The 15,660-nt window shown below is 41.7% G+C and overlaps 1 protein-coding gene across 1 annotated transcript in view; it reads right to left on the bottom strand.

The window, feature by feature from the left end:
- LOC129556658 (ankyrin repeat domain-containing protein 26-like) overlaps positions 1–15,660 on the bottom strand; it is a 110,037-nt gene that overhangs the window by 57,119 nt on the left and 37,258 nt on the right. Inside the window, exon 17 of the mRNA XM_088844268.1 lies at positions 3,172–4,088. The gene's annotated coding sequence lies outside the window, so the exon portion shown is untranslated. The remainder of the gene's footprint in view (positions 1–3,171; positions 4,089–15,660) is intronic.

The raw sequence follows: 15,660 nt of genomic DNA, 5'->3' as shown, positions 1-15,660 counted from the left end.
TCCGCTCTAGAAAGTTGCTGGGAAAGCATCTCATTGTTATCTTTCAGGTTCAGTTCAGTTCAGTTCAGTTCAGTCGCTCAGTCGTGTCCGACTCTCCGCGACCCCATGAATCACAGCACGCCAGGCCTCCCTGTCCATCACCAACTCCCGGAGTACACTCAAACTCATGTCCACAGAGTCGGTGATGCCATCCAGCCATCTCATTCTCCGTCGTCCCCTTCTCCTCCCGCCCCCAACCTTTCCCAGCATCAGAGTCTTTTCCAGTGAGTCAACTCGTCTCATGAGGTGGCCAAAGTATTGGAGTTTCAGCTTTAGCATCAGTCCCTCCAATGAACATCCAGGATTGTTAGACACGTCAAAATTCATTTTGTCCTGCAAGTGTAACCACTCGTCTCTTGCTCTCTGAAAGGCAAGTTCCGGGTCTCTTTTTGACGTCTGACATTGATCGTGATTGTGTAAGGCAGCAGCCAGTCTAGAACGGGAGGATTCCACTTCGGTTTCCAGCCTTTGTTCGCCCTCTTTCTCCTCCTCCAGCTGAGCGTTCAGCACTGGGCTCTCGGCTCTCAGAGCGTGCAGCCGGCCTGGACTCTGGGACAGAGTCTCTGTTAACGTTCCCTCGCTCGGTTTTATTGCCGTTTGAAGGTCATCATTCTTTCCTTTGAGAATTTCAACGTCCTCAAAATATTTCTTTTCCTTTTCCTGGTTCTGGTTTTTCACTGCATCTATCTCCAGTCTTAGCATGGCAATTTCATCCTGCAGCATGTGGTTTTTGTGCAACAGATCTTTTGCTTCTTCACAACTATCAGAAACCTAAGTGAAACAAAGGAGACTTCTAGCGCGTACTCAATAAAGTGACATTTCATGATTTCCTCTGAAATGAAAGACTAACCTCTATGTTTATATAATGAAAAGACTGCACCAAGTGTGTCTCCAAATGGAAAAAAATAAGGTCAACACAAATCTCAGACTATACAAGCAGAAATACCCAAAAGTTCAAAAATTTATTTGAAGACAATGAATCCGTGAAAGTAGAAAAGAAACCCCAAGAGACTTTTCAAGAAGCTCAGAACTGGAAAGGCTTTTCTGTGAATTAAAACGACCTTGGGAAGGCTTAAACAAAAGATGTATAGATCTGACTACACTTAAAAATTGCATCTGATGTGGTATATTTATACAATGGAATACTACTATGCCATAAAAAAGAATGAAATGCTATTTGTAGCAACAGGGATGTTGGACCTAGACATTATTACACTAAGTGACTAAGTCAGACAAAGACAAGTATTGTATCATACTGCTTACAAAACAGAAAGAGCTTCACAGACATAGAAAACAAGCTAACGGTCACTATAGGCGAAAGGGCGGTATGGGAAGGGAGAAATTAGGACGTTGGGATTAACATATACACACTGCTGCTGCTAAGTCACTTCAGTCGTGTCCGACTCTGTGTGACCCCGTAGACGGAAGCCCATCAGGCCCCCCCATCCCTGGGATTCTCCAGGCAAGAACACTGGAGTGGGTTGCCATTTCCTTCTCCAGGGGACCTTCCCAACCCAAGGATGAAACCCAGGTCTCCTGTATTGCAGGTGGATTCTTTACAGTATGAGCCAACAGGGAAGCCCTATATATGTGTGTATACACACACACACACATATCCGTATATAGCTGAATCACCGTACTGAATACCTGAAACAACACAATACTGTAAATCAACTATAATTCAATAAACAACACTACTTGCTAGCTTTAAAAACAGTGCATCTGATACCTAACCTATACAGCTACCTCACAGGAAGAGCCTCAGCTCTATATATTTTTAAACAGACTAAATTTCATAAAAAAACTTTGAGACTATGCTACCTTTCTAACATTTTAACAGTCAATTAGAAGAATTATACCTACTGATAACTGTACTAAGCACTTCAACAAACGTCAATTAACTCATTAGCTATACATCTGGGAAGGAAGAAGTTAAAAACATAAATAAGCTGCAGGCTTTTCACCAGGTCTCTGACTCTACTAGTCCTCTTACATCAAACCACAGTCACTTCTCTAGTACAAACATATCAATACAAAACAAGCCTCCTGGTAGGCTACAGTCCACGGGGTCACATAGAGTCAGACACGACTGAGCGACTGAACGGAACGGAACGGAACTTCACTCATGGTGCAAATACTAACGGTAGATAGGTAAAACGTAGAGAGCTTGTCTCAGAAAATCATGAGATTATTTGCTGCTGCAGTAACTTTCATTATCTCTCCATAATGTTTAAGATAGTAAGATGCGGGAAATACAATGAAAAACATAATAATTATCACTAATATTATGTTATGCATATCTATTACTGTTTTGAAAAGTTCCCTGTACTGAAACAGGACACTCACAGAGCAGAGTGCTCATTTTTTCACAGGTAGAAGAATGACATCCAAAATGTGGTCTCTGAACTGCCTATAGTTTCCTCCTTACCATCAGGGGAAGTGATAAACTAACCTAATGATCTTTCGAGGAAATGACATCACTACCAACAACCAGCATATCTACTGTTAGTAGCAAAAGTTTCTTTTCTTTAGAGGGGGAGGGGAGACTTTTATAAGTTTGTTCTAAAGAAACAACTTTTTAAGGTGTTCAAAAGTGTTTTAACAACTGATGGCACAGTTTTTACAAATTGAAAACCTGTAAATGATGTGAAAAGGTCATTGATAGGGTATCGGTTAAAGAAATGACGGTGGAGCCAAAAACGGACTCTGATTTAGACACTGAAGATGATGACGTGCATGGAGTGACCGACACGCTCACTCCAAAGCAGAGGGACTTGGTCAGGTAGCGCAGTCAATGGTGGACCACACACAGTCTTCCATGCCTAAACCACAATCAGGGCGCCGGCTCTACCAAGATAGTTGCAAAAACTTTGAGATCAATTCCTTTGGAAAATATTAAAGGCCTCTGCTTGGATGAGGCCATCCTATGTCACTACCTATCTGCAGCAGACAAATGGATTTGAATTACAAATATTACTTTATCCAACAGATGGAAAATGTTTCCCTCCTCAAAACATAGATACATAGGCTTTCAAAATCCTCTACACTTTCTATGATATATAGTGTTGGTTTTTAAAATTTATACATACACAGAGACATACACACATATTGGAAAATGACTACAGAAAATACCTCAGAGTTCATTTCCTTATTAGCCATTTCTATCTTCTTTTGTTTGGCAAGGTGACTGGCCAGAATTCCATCCTGTACGATTCTGGCATTCCGTTCTCGAGAAAGCTGCTTCTGAGTGTCATTTCACTCTTCTATAACCTGGAGAGACATTATATGAAGTTTTGGGCCCATACCATTAAAAAAAAAAAAAGTTAAAAGCTTAGGAGAAGAATTTAAAATGAAAAAAGCTATTTAAAGGAAGTAGCCTTTTTAAGTACAAGGATCTTTATTCCCACATGAATAACTCAGATCTTAATTTAAATGCCTGCTAAATTTATCACAGAGCAAAAACATAGGCAGACATAGTACTGTGAAGGAAAATTTCTTTGCAAAGCACTTAACTAGTTTCTTCACAGTGTCAACGCAAGTTAGCCTGTATTTTAACATAAAAAAGCAAAAATTAATACATGGATTCGAATTAAGAATACTACTTTTCCTACTGTATCAAAAAATGCCAATCACTATGTTAATGATTAACCTTGATTTATGTCCATTCCTCTACTCAGAAGACATACACAGAGCATCTATTAGAAGCCAAGCATGGCAAGAAATTAACTTAAGCACTAAATGTCACAGTTCATACTTGAGATAACAATTTTGTTCTAAACCTAAATAATACATATTAAATTAAAGGGATACTACAAATAATACTGATGAAGCAGGGTCAGAAATTTGAAAACTTCACCAAAGATTGCTCTGCCTGATTCAGATCATTCCTCACAGTCTTCAGCTCCATCTCGAGGGCTCTGAGAGGGAGTCCAAGCTGCTGTTTCATTTCAACTTCTTTACTGTACTGGTCTTTTCTTAACTGCTCCCTAATTTTTTCATACAACATATCAGCATCTCTTCTCTGCTCTTCTTCTTGCTGTAAGGTGCATCTGCAAAATTTATACAGCTCTTCTTAGAAAATCATGAGATTATTCCCTGCTGCAATAACTTTCATTCCCTCTACATAATGTTTAAAACAGTAAAACGGGGGAAAATATAATGAAAAACACTTAATAATTCTCACAGTTTTCATGCAGAGTGTTAAGAATAAAACTGCATAATTTTTTTTTCTGTCTTGAGAAAAATGACTACTCTATACATCTGTGTGTGGGAATGTAAAGTAATATAAACTTCTTTAAGAATAGTTTAGAAATATAGATCAAAGACCTTTTTTAAGTTCTCATACTTTGACCAAATAATATGATATTATTAAAGAAAATGTATTCAAAATAATTAGAAAGGTTAAAATGAACTTATAGAAAAAACGCTTCTTATAGTATTAACTATAATACAGAAAAGTGAAAAACAACTGAAAGTCAATTTGCTAAATAATTGATAAGGTTTCCAGGATTATGGTGGACTTCGGTATGGTCATGAAAATGATGATTTGGAAAAATATACGTTATTAGAAGGATTCACTGTGAAGAACTTGCTATATTATTTCCAAGAAAATCACACTCCACAATACTAATGACGTCTGCTCCCCTGTAAAATCCCAGAGGGCAAGTTAGTAATTATAACACATCTATGTCGCTGCAGTATTAAAGAGAGTAACAGTTCAACTATTTCTTTAGAACCGAGATACACAGTACCTCAGGCTGCCTGTTGGGAGCCCTAACATCTGAGTAGCCAGGATAGGCCTGAGACCTTGCTTAGGCCTAAGTTTCAATTTCCTGGAGACAGGGTGGAGGCTAAGTTCACAGAAACTCCTCCCTAAGAAGATCCCACCAGCGCCAAAATTAAGAAACTCCTCCCTAGAAAAGTCCCGCCAGTGCCAAAAATCAGGCCAATCAGAGGAAAAAGGGAAATCCCCCAGAAAAACCCCGCGCACGCATAAACTGGCCAATGAGCTTCTGTGTGCGCATGAACTGGCCAATGAGCTTCTGCCAGCTTGATCTTTTGAACAAAAATAGGTGCTTATGTAATCTAAGACTATAAAAACCGCTGTGACCTGGGCTCGGGGCTTTTGTCTGCACTCCACTGCGCTGGAGGAGGCATGAGCCCTAGCTCGAGCTAGAAATAAACCCCATTCTTGCTTTTGCATTGCTGTGAGTGTCTTATTCTACCAGTATCGGGGGACCGGACTCAGGGCATAACATCTGGGGGCTCGTCCAGGATCGCTCTGACTGGGGAGAATAACGCTCTCCCGGCAGAAGGGGTTCATCAGCCCGGAGGAGGGCTGATTACAGCACCAGCGCAAGGTCTGTTCAGGGGCGATCGCCGTAGCCAGTGTAAGGCCGAGGCCCAGCATTCGCGCTGGAAGGCAGCTGGCTCTGCAAGGTCTGTTCAGGGGCGAATTGATCGCCGTAGCCAGCGTAAGGCCGAGGCCCAGCATTCGCGCTGGAAGGCAGCTGGCTCTGCAAGGTCTGTTCAGGGGCGAATTGATCGCCATAGCCGGCCTAAGGCCGAGGCCCAGCATTCCTGCTGGAAGGCAGCTGGCTCTGCAGGAGAGAGGAGGTCTCTCCCGATCCGGAATCTGGTGGGCAGTGGACACCCTTCGGTAAGGTTACTTTAAACTGCAGGAAGCCTCAGAGGTCTCAGAGACCTAGTAGTGTGTTTTCGGCCGACATTTGTCCTCCGTTTGTCGTGTTATCGTGTGTGCCGGCATTGTCTCTGTGTCTCTCCTGTGTCTTTTCTCTCCCGTAATCTATTCTGTGGTCATGGGTCAAGGAAGCTCTACCCCGCTCTCCCTCATGATGGATCATTTCTCTGACTTTAAATCTAGGGTGCAAGACTTGTCTCTGCTAGTGAAGAGGAATAAGCTGGTGACGCTCTGCTCCTTGGAGTGGCCCACTTTTAATGTCAGGTGGCCGAGAGAGGGAACCTTCAGCCTGCCCACCATCCGGGCTGTCGGGGGAAGGTTCTCACGCCCGGCCCTCCCGGCCACCTGGACCAGATGCCCTATATCCTGGTCTGGCAAGATCTGGTGGAAAACCCACCAGCATGGATAAAGCCATTTGTTTCTATCCTTTTCACCCATAATCCCACCTGGGATGACTGTCAGTAGCTGTTACAGGTACTTTTCACCACGGAAGAACGGGAGCGGATTCTATCGGAAGCTCGGAAACATGTCCGGGGTGTGGACGGGAGGCCCACCCTGCAGCCGAACCTAATTGATGAGGGATTTCCATTGACCCAGCCCCAGTGGGACTTTGAGCGCGCAGAAGGTAGGGAGCATCTCCGAGTGTACCGCCAGACTCTTATGGCAGGCCTCCGAGCAGCTGCCCAGAGACCAAGGAATTTGGCTAAGATAAAGTTGTTCAGGGATTGGTTTTGGCTATGGAGATTAAATGAAAATTACGCTGCGAATACAATCCCCAGAGCTCGGGTCAAGTAAAAAGGATGAAACGGACCCTAAAGGAAACATTGGCAAAATTGGCAATAGAGACTGGCGGGGACTGGGTGACTCTCCTTCCTTATGCCCTTTTATTGTTTATGGGGTCCCTCCGCCGACCCCCTATAGAATCGGTCCAACTGTTTTATAAACTAGTAAATTTTATATTGTAATGTCTAATTCATGACTAAAGACTCACACTGTGTCTGTCTTAATATGTCTTGGTATGTCTTTGTCTCTGAGTAATATTTTTGAAGTTAATTTGTAAATGAGCTCTATTTAATTGGCTTAAAAAAGGGTAAGCGCTTACAAATCATTCTAAATTAAATAATAAATTCCAGGTTCATGTAAATTGGAAAATATTCAGTACCTGATATTAATGTTTGTTGATCTCTCTAATGTAGACATATCTTAGAGTAATTAACATTAAGTAGAATATTTTCATTGCACCTAGGTTCAATATAAATTAAATATCATATCTGTTACAAGTCTGTCGACAAAGAAATTACCTTGAGTTAAAAAAAAAAAAGAAATGTAAATGAGACATGAGCTTTTAGATAAAATCTATTAAGATTAAAAATATCTGTCTAAAACAGTTTCTCTAGATTTTGGTAACCTGAATTTCTAAGGTTGTGCTAAATTAAGTAACAAAAGTTTATTGAATAGCTAGGTCATTTCCAAATAAAATAAGGTTCTGAAACATTCACTACTGAATACTAACTTACAGAAAAACTAAAGATTTTTGACTATTAACAAATAATGGTTGGTAAAATTTTTTAAGTTATCACTGGTATTTATGTTCACCAATCTATAGAATGCTAATATAAAGGTCAATTCTTGGTTGCTTAAGGGAAGTAAGATGTATGTGTTCAGTAAAGAAGGTATGAATAATGAAGCTACATTTTATGAGGGAAAAAGGTAGTAGGTCTGACTTACAGTTGGCTGCTTCAGGATGGGAGAACAAATGGGTAGAGAAAGTGATAAAATGGTTTTGTGGAAAGTGGACCCCAAGGAAAGAGTTTTGTGTATAAATAAACGTTTTCTTGAGATGTTAAATTGCATTTGACAACAGATTTAAGATTATTTGCCTCTTAAATGGTCTGTTCTATATTTGCCTCTAAAATCCTATATTGTTACTATGGCTGAGTGAATAGCTATTGTTTCAGTGACCTATAATCCCATCTGACTGTGTGCTCTAAACCTTTCTGATATTTGTTGACAAAACTTCCTAAATCAATCTGATGAAGCACTTTGGCTTCTAGCTGACTTTGGGATGCTTCAGAGGGCCCCTGAAACATCCCAAAGGGAGATATTACACTAATTGGGTTCAACTTCCATGTTAAATTACATGGGAAGTACTGTCAAGTGAATAATAAGTCTCGGGTATATTGTATGGTAAATGTTACTAATACAGCTATCCTAGAAACAATTTATATATAAATTCTGATATATTCAGGTAAAGTGTTGTCACAGCACTAACCAAGTTTCTTGTGAAAATGCTTCCTCTTCCAGAAGATTTATAAAAAGGACTTTTGGATAAATACAAGTTTCCGAACTGGGTAAGAAATTAAAAGATTCTAGTGAGAAACCTGATGACTGTACAAAGGTTAACAAAAGGACCGAATGAACTGGCAAATATGCTTATAACTTTTATGGTTTCTGAAAAAATACTGGTTTGAATCTGTGTTTTCCAGATTTTAGGAAACCTTCCCCTCAAACTAATTGTGACTTAACAGTAATTTGGTAAAATGGTATTTAATAGACAAATTGAAGCATTTAACATTTTTCTCTGTCTGACCCCTTCAGAGACTGGAAACTCTTAGGCTTCCAGTAACTTTATCAGATAAACTAAGAAGGTTATCTCACTAACAGGTACAGAAATCTCAGTTTGGGAGACCTTAAGAAAGGGAGGAATTCACTCACATCTGTTAGGCAAAATCTGTGATAAGCCTTTGAGATGACTTTCTCTAACCCTGAAAGGTTTTAAAGTTAAGTTTGAGACTCCATAAAAGTTTTAGCAAAAAAAAAAAAGAAAAGTCTATGGTTATATAAATAATCAGGTCAAGTTTATTGAGAACAGATTTATTTTGTAAACATGTCTTAATCTGGTTATATTTGATAAAAATGAGAGTAATTTTAGGGAAAAAATGATGTTTCAATGAGTGTTAAATCCCAGTTTGTAATGGAAGTCTGTATCTACTAAGACTCATTTCCTGAATGGATCTTTACTGTTATGTGATATTAATATAGGATTTGGTTGAGTTCTTGAAGAGCACCCTAGGTTTGTTTCTGAAGCTTGTCTCAGTGATCTATCTTTGGATGAAGATCAGATGCCTCATGACCTACAACCAGGACTAGAAAAAGACATAATTTAAGGGACTGTCTCCAACCTGGATGGAAGGACTTTTTTCAGAAGAAACTACACTACATCAGGATGAGAAGACGACGACATCAGAGGTAGACAGCTTGCCCAAGATGCTGGACCTGATTCGTATGATTATTTATAATGTTTTCTTGACTTCTTAGACCTCTGCATATAAATCAAATGCTTTTCTACCATAGGCCTGATACTATGTTAGTTTTAGAAATTAATCCAATTGTCGAGTTTGTAGACATGGAAAAGCTCATTCTGCTTATACAAAAACTCTGTTAGACTTGTGCCATCCTAATGTCCTTAAACCATGGCAACAGTCTGCTTCTAAATTGGAAAATTTAAAAAATAGCTGGAAATCAGAGTCAGGGCTATGGGAAATCCAAGATGGCTGCTCGGCTTTTCCCAGCTCCCTGACAAACCTCATTTTTTATTGGATGGGTTAAAGCCTCCCTGGCTACAGGGCCTCCGTAATGAAAAATCACGGAATATTAAGTTTTGCAAATTGTTAAATTAAGTTTCTGGTTTTGTTGATGTCTAGAGTTTACTAAGACTCACTGCTGAAACAGTTCCTTGTTACGTGATACTGCTAAAAGATTTAACTAAGTTATTAAAAAGGACACTCCAGGTTAGTTTCTAAGGCTTATCTCAGTAACCAATCTTCAGATAAAGGTCAGATGCTCCATAATGTACAACCAGGAGATTAACACCAGGCTATAGTCATTTAACAAATGAAGTCAGGTGACTTGGGGTATACCAGGCTTTATCTAAGAAGAGTTCTTCACTTACAATTCTTATTTTACTCTTAACTGCTAGCTATGGCTATATTATTTTCTATGTCACTTGTTTCACTGAGCCTGTGATATAATGCTGATATGCAGTTCCATATGAGATCAATAATTGTAATAATGTGACTCTGGGTATGAGAAAAAGCAACAAGAGGGAATATTTTCCTGGACCAGGAGGCTAGTAAGACAGTGGTTCAGAGACTTTTGCTACTTGCAAGGCCTGGTCCAATTTTAGCACACCGAGTGGCCCATCACTTCCCTAGACCTGGGAAATGAGCCTTCCCAGCACCGCGGGACACAATGGCCATAAAATGGTGTCACATGGTCGGATATGTGGCTATGAAGAGACCCTGCTGACTAGAAGTTGGTACTTGCCAGCTGCCTCTACAAAGATTATGTCATGACTACTGCAAGCTGCTGAACTTCAACACCCCCTGAAAGAAGTTCAGGGTGAAAATCAGGAATGAGGCACTCTGTGCTCTGAAAAAACTGGCAGAACAGGCCTTCAGATAGTCAGATCTTTTCAGAAAAAGGTTTTATGAGTTCCAATTCTTGCATCTTCTCATACCTAGAAAAACACTGACGTCATTAATGGTGACATCTGCTTTGCCTATTCAAAAAATTTTTACTATTAAAAGTCAAAATAGAGTAGCTACGGTTCAGACGTCCTGGGAAATAACTATTTCCCAGATATCCTGAAAAATGATATTATGGGTGTGATTTCAGATTAGACGCTGTAACCTAATGTAGAACTTAATGCTTCTGTAATGCATTTTTGCTTCTGTACTTTGCTTGCTGCTCGTAAAACCAGTTATTCCATTTTAGATAAGGTTGTTTTTAAGTAAAGATTCCTAGAATTGTTTTGAGTAAGGCTGTATAAAGATCCCTGGATCAAACTCTACCCACGGAGGAAGATTCCTCCGTTTGAACAACAGAAAAGGGGGGAGATGTTGGGAGCCCTAACATCTGAGTAGCCAGGATAGGCCTGAGACCTTGCTTAGGCCTAAGTTTCAATTTCCTGGAGACAGGGTGGAGGCTAAGTTCACAGAAACTCCTCCCTAAGAAGATCCCACGTGCGCCAAAATTAAGAAACTCCTCCCTAGAAAAGTCCCGCCAGCGCCAAAAATCAGGCCAATCAGAGGAAAAAGGGAAATCCCCCAGAAAAACCCCGTGCACGCATAAACTGGCCAATGAGCTTCTGTGCGCGCATGAACTGGCCAATGAGCTTCTGCCAGTTTGATCTTTTGAACAAAGATAGGTGCTTATGTAATCTAAGACTATAAAAACCGCTGTGACCTGGGCTCGGGGCTCTTGTCCACACTCCACTGCGCTGGAGGAGGCAGGAGCCCTAGCTCGAGCTAGAAATAAACCCCATTCTTGCTTTTGCATTGCTGTGAGTGTCTTATTCTACCAGTTAAGGGGGACCGGACTCAGGGCATAACATGCCGAGCTCTCGTTCCCACTCCACTTTCTGATGCTCTAACTGGGATTTCACTTCTTTGGTTTCTGACAGCTCTTTCTGTAGCCCACTAACCTTACTTTCCATTTTTTAAATCTTTCCTCTAAGCAGTTCACAGTGGCTTTAAGTTCTACTAATCGTTCATATGAAAGGATTGTATCCCGGATTTTCAACAAGCTAACAGAATCTGCATGATGAAGAAAACAAAAGAAAAACAAAAAAAATTTTATGTGAGTAATTTGAGTGTAAAGGACTGTGCCTTTCACATTCACACACCCATGCGCTGAAGAAGCATTAAGTGTCTATAATGTGGAAGACATGACTCTAAGCTCTGCAGATAAAACAGCCACCCCTGGCTCTTGTTTAGCTTGCAGTCTCGGAGATGAGAAAGACAAATAATTATGAACTCTGAGAGATACTCCAAGAAAAGAGAGTTCTATGATCACATAACAGAACTTGACATAGATTGGGTCGAGGAAAATCTCCCTGGGGAAGAGACGTCACTGAGAAATGGAGGATGAGCAGGAAGTAGTGAGCAGAGCAGGAGGAACAACCCTGTGGACAGTCTCCAGCTGCCATGTGTTTCCAACCAAGGCAGAGGGAACAGCTACCGATTTACCTCCCTGAGTGCAGCGAGCAAAAACAACGCCGACAAAATGCATTAAACAATGATTTTCATGACAAAGGACTTCAGGGAGTGAAGGACAAGGATCCTGGAAACACAGGAGGTTACCCTAAGGAACACCCCAGCTCACTGCCTGGAGAGAATTTCCAGGCCCCAACAAGGGGAGAAGGAGCAGAAGCTGAGTCAGCCAGACTCCCTGACAGGAGGTGAAGAAGCTGACAGTCTGGTGAAACCAAAGTGGGCAGAGATCACAGAGCAGAACCGCGGAGAGGAGAGAGTGGGACAGAAAAAAAGACCCTGGAGATCTGAGGAGGGGCCCCTCGGGTATTCAGCAGAGGAGCGAACAGCGCCCATCCGGGAGAAACCACCTGAGACCAGGGAGAAACCATCTGCAAAGACCACAGGAGCCTGTGCCCGGTGCTCACTCAGTCCCAGGAATTCCACCTACTCTCATGAGCTGGGCTGGAAAAATTTCTCCTTACAGTTGTCACTCAAGGCAAGTATACTGAAGTGGTTTGCCATTCCCTTCTCCAGTGGACCACATTCGGCTGTGTTCCATGTGATCAGATCAGCTAGTTTCCTGTGATTATGATTTCAGTTTGTCTGCCCTCTGGTGCCCCCTAGCAATACCTACCGTCTTATTTGGGTTTCTCTTACCTTGGTCGTGGAAAATCTCTTCACAGCCGCTCCAGCAAAGTGAAGCTGCTGTACCTTACCTTGGACGAGGGGTATCTCCTCAAGGCCGCCCCTCCTGACCTTGAACGCGGAGTAGCTCCTCTCGGCCCTCCTGCGCCCACGCAGCCACCGCCTGTTGGACGTGGGGTAGCTCCTCTCGTCCGCCCCATGAACAGTAACAAAGGGCAAAATGATAGGAAACTGAATGAGGAATTCCCCAGGTCGGTAGGTGCCCAGTATGCTACTGGAGCTCAGTGGAGAAATAACTATAGAAGGAATAAAGGGATGGAGCAAAAGCAAAACCAATACCCAGTTGTGGATGTGACCAGTGATAGAAGCAAGGTCCGGTGCTGTAAAGAGCAATATTGCATAGGAACCTGGAATGTTAGGTCCATGAATCAAGGCAAATTGGAAGTGGTCAAACAGGAGATGGCAAGAGTGAACGTCGACATTCTCGGAATCAGTGAATTAAAATGGACTGGAATGGCTGAATTTAACTTGGATGACCATTATATCTACTACTGTGGGCAGGAATCCCTTAGAAGAAATGGAGTAGCCATCATGGTCAACAAAAGAGTCCAAAATGCAGTACTTGGATGCAATCTTAAAAATGACAGGATGATTTCTGTTCGTTTCCAAGGCAAACCATTCAATATTACAGTAATCCAGGCCTATGCCCCAACCAGTAATGCTGAAGAAGCCGAAGTTAATCGGTTCTATGAAGACCTACAAGACCTTTTAGAACTAACACCCAAAAAAGATGTCCTTTTCATTATAGGGGACTGGAATACAAAAGTAGGAAGTCAAGAAACACCTGGAGTAACTGGCAAATTTGGCCTCGGAGCACGGAATGAAGCAAGGCAAAGGCTAATAGAGTTTTGTCAAGAGAATGCACTGGTCATAGCAAACACCCTCTTCAAACAACACAAGAGAAGACTCTACACATGGACATCACCAGATGGTCAACACCGAAATCAGATTGATTATATTCTTTGCAACCAAAGATGGAGAAGCTGTATACAGTTAGCAAAAACAAGACCAGGAGCTGACTGTGGCTCAGATCATGAACTCCTTATTGCGAAATTCAGACTTAAATTGAAGAAAGTAGGGAAAACCACTAGACCATTCAGATATGACCTCAATCAAATCCCTTATGATTATACAGTGGGAGTGAGAAATAGATTTCCGGGACTAGATCTGATTGATAGAGTGCCTGATGAACTCTGGACGGAGGTTCGTGACATTGTACAGGAGACAGGGACCAAGACCATCCCCATGGAAAAGAAATGCAAAAGAGCGAAATGGCTGTCTGAGGAGGCCTTACAAATAGCTGTAAAAAGAAGAGAGGCGAAAAGCAAAGGAGAAAAGGAAAGGATATAAGCATCTGAATGCAGAGTTCCAAAGAATAGCAAGGAGAGATAAGAAAGCCTTCCTCAGTGATCAATGCAAAGAAATAGAGGAAAACAACAGAATAGGAAAAACAAGAGACCTCTTCAAGAAAATTAGAGATTCCAAGGGAACATTTCATGCAAAGATGGGCTCGATAAAAAACAGAAATGGTATGGACCTAACAGAAGCAGAAGATTTTAAGAAGAGGTGGCAGGAATACACAGTAGAACTGTACAAAAAAGATCTTCACGACCAAGATAGTCACGATAACGTGATCACTGACCTAGAGCCAGACATTTTGGAATGTGAAGTCAAGTGGGCCTTAGAAAGCATCACTACGAACAAAGCTAGTGGAGGTGATGGAATTCCAGTTGAGCTATTTCAAGTCTTGAAAGATGATGCTGTGAAAGTGCTGTACTCAATATGCCAGCAGATTTGGAAAACTCAGCAGTGGCCACAGGACTGGAAAAGGTCAGTCTTCATTCCAATCCCAAAGAAAGGCAATGCCAAAGAATGCTCAAACTACCGCACAATTGCACTGATCTCACACGCTAGTAAAGTCATGCTCAAAATTCTCCAAGCCAGGCTTCAGCAGTATGTAAACCATGAACTCCCAGATGTTCAAGCAGGTTTTAGAAAAGGCAGAGGCACCAGAGATCAAATGGCCAACATCCGCTGGATCATGGAGAAAGCAAGAGAGTTTCAGAAAAACATCTACTACTGCTTCATTGACTATGCCAAAGCCTTTGACTGTGTCGATCACAATAAACTGTGGAACATTCTGAAAGAGATGGGAATCCCAGACCACCTGACCTGCCTCTTGAGAAACCTGTATGCAGGTCAGGAAGCAACAGTTAGAACTGGACATGGAACAACAGACTGGTTCCAAATAGGAAAAGGTGTACGTCAAGGTTGTATATTGTCACCTTGCTTATTTAACTTATATGCAGAGTACATCATGAGGAACGCTGGGCTGGAAGAAGCACAAGCTGGAATCAAGATTGCTGGGAGAAATATCAATAACCTCAGATATGCAGATGACACTACCCTTATGGCAGAAAGTGAAGAGGAACTCAAAAGCCTCTTGATGAAAGTGAAAGAGGAAAGTGAAAAGGTTGGTTTGAAGCTCAACATTCAGAAAACAAAGATCATGGCATCTGGTCCCATCACTTCATGGGAAATAGATGGAAAAACAGTGAAAACAGTGTCAGACTTTATTTTTTTGGGCTCCAAAATCACTGCAGATGCTGATTGCAGCCATGAAATTAAAAGACGCTTGCTCCTTGGAAGGAAAGTTATGACCAACCTAGATAGCATATTAAAAAGCAGAGACATTACTTTGCCGGCCCCGGTCCGTCTAGTCAAGGCAATGGTTTTTCCCGTGGTCATGTACGGATGTGAGAGTTGGACTGTGAAGAAAGCTGATCGCTGAAGAATCGATGCTTTTGAACTGTGGTGTTGGAGAAGACTCTTGAGAGTCCCTTATACTGCAAGGAGATCCAACCAGTCCATTCTAAAGGAGATCAATCCTGGATGTTCATTGGAGGGACTGATGCTAAAGCTGAAACTGCAATACTTTGGCCACCTCATGCGACGAGTTGACTCACTGGAAAAGACTCTGATGCTGGGAAAGGTTGAGGGCGGGAGGAGAAGGGGACGACGGAGAATGAGATGGCTGGATGGCATCACCGACTCTGTGGACATGAGTTTGAGTGTACTCCGGGAGTTGGTGATGGACAGGGAGGCCTGGTGTGCTGTGATTCATGGGGTCGCGGAGAGTCGGACACGACTGAGCGACTGAACTGAACTGACAGTTGTCAC

Source organism: Moschus berezovskii, chromosome 15 (assembly GCF_049115385.1).
Source record: "Moschus berezovskii isolate FMDL1 chromosome 15, NW_MosBer_1.0, whole genome shotgun sequence".
NCBI lineage: Eukaryota > Metazoa > Chordata > Mammalia > Artiodactyla > Moschidae > Moschus > Moschus berezovskii.
The sequence above is the reverse complement of the archived record's forward strand: the minus strand, read 5'-3'. Positions and strand labels throughout refer to the sequence as shown.